Genomic DNA, 1,995 nt, shown 5'->3' with positions numbered 1-1,995 from the left:
CGGGGCAGTCTTATCACCGCGCGCGCAAGCTCATTGGATGTCATGCAGCGCCCGGCCTATCAGAGGCCGTCTCCTCCGCCTTTCCCCGCCGGCCCCTCATTGGTTGAATGATGAATGAGAGGCTTTTCCAAGTATTACAGCCTGTTTTTTTCCTTAATTCTAAGAAACTGCTGCGTCGCGGCTTGGTTACATCAGTGGGGGGGAGGGGAAGGACACAGTCTCGTACCCTCCGGCCAACCCTCCCCGCCATACGGTCGCTAGTAGCCTCGGGGTCACGTGACGCTGCGAGAGCGGAACGCCCCAAGCAGTACCTGAGACTGAGCCCCGCCCCCTTCCCACTCAGCCCCTTCTGAGTGAGTCCTGCCCAGGGGGCTGTGTCCGTCTCTGTCCCTTTTCTCCCTTCCTCCAATGACCGCTCCGCAGCCCACCCCCTGGCCCTGAGAGGTTCTGCTTGGTAGGGGAACAGATCTCTGCATCCCATGTGCTGTTAACGTGGCCCCTGTCTCCAGGAGCTCCCCCCCCCCACACACACAGATGGTCTCCTCTTGTCCATTGCTGGTGGTGAAACCTCACTTCTCAGGCTGCTTAAGAGCTAAAGATAGCTCCCCTTCAACCTCCCTTTTCCATAGGCCTTGCTGCTCTCTCATCTTCCAAGGCCATGTCTCAATTATCCTTGTGTACCAGTTCAGTACAGCGCATTCATAAATTCCCCTGAAGTATGAGACTCGGGGAAGCCAGAAAAGGGGAGCGGTGGTGTAAGGCGGTAATTCCTCAATGAAATCTGTAAGCAAGAAATCTCACATTAAAAATGGAGAACTGAGCATAACTTCAGAAGTGAAAGAAACAATAAATAGTTCAGTGTAGGGGGCAGCAACTTATTGCCAGTTTAGAAACAAATGGATGTTACTACCAAATAGGCATGTTGTGCAGACAGCTACTGCCTAAGATGAAGTCTTATTCAGGACCCCTACACTGATGGTGAAACTGGTTGAAAATGGGGGTAAAATTGCATAGAAATATGTGTGTCTGTTTTTCATCAAATTTTTCCAACCAGCTGTAACTATTTAGCTTAGCAAAACTTAAATCTTTAGCCATACAAATACATTTCATTACACCAAATTGTGAATTCTGTACTGGTGATTTGATCATCTCCTTAAATGTAATTTTCCTTTCCTCCAAACCAGTAAACACGTTCTGACCCTTGTTTTGTCATTTACAACTGTAGCCGGATTGTCACAGCTACGCAAATCAGTGAAGTCAAAACACTTCAGTATCAATTAGCAGTAAATGCTTAAGTGAAAAGAGGAAATGCAGGAATCATAAAATATTGCGACAGAAATGTGTTATTCCCCTCCTACTAGATAAGCTCATTTTGCTAATTTATTCAGGCAACTTCCATTAATTAAATTCAAGCTATACTTCTGCAACACTATGGATGGTAATGATGCCACCTCCCACTTATTATATAGACCTGGCCTTAAGGCAGTGGTTTCCAAACTTTAACAACCTGAGAACCGCTTTCACTAAAATGAACCCCTCCTGAAAATGAATATTTCCAGGGATTTTCTCCTTTACCTGAGTATAAATTATAAAAGCAGTGATCTTGGAAATATAAAGTTTGTTTTTCTGACATGCTTATTACACACTAGTTATTATTAATTATTATTTATCATTGCAGTATTTCTATTACATTATGAAAATGGCACCACTTTTCCAAGATCTCACTTTAATAGCTTGTATCATTTAGCTTGTATCACTTTGATTAAGCCTGTTATACCATGACAGGAGCCTTGTCTTATAATTCCCTACTCTGAACCTTAGCATCCAAAAGATGGGGTACCAGCAGGAATTCCTCTAAGCTCAATTACCAGCTTAGTACTTGTAGCACTGCCACCAACCAGGAATTCCAGTGCCTGGTACACTCTGGTCCCCCCAAAACCTTGCCCGGGACCCCCAAGACCCAGACCCTTTGGATCTTAACCCAAGGAAAGTAAA

The sequence above is a fragment of the Chelonoidis abingdonii genome, chromosome 2, assembly GCF_003597395.2.
Source record: "Chelonoidis abingdonii isolate Lonesome George chromosome 2, CheloAbing_2.0, whole genome shotgun sequence".
NCBI lineage: Eukaryota > Metazoa > Chordata > Testudines > Testudinidae > Chelonoidis > Chelonoidis abingdonii.
The sequence above is the reverse complement of the archived record's forward strand: the minus strand, read 5'-3'. Positions refer to the sequence as shown.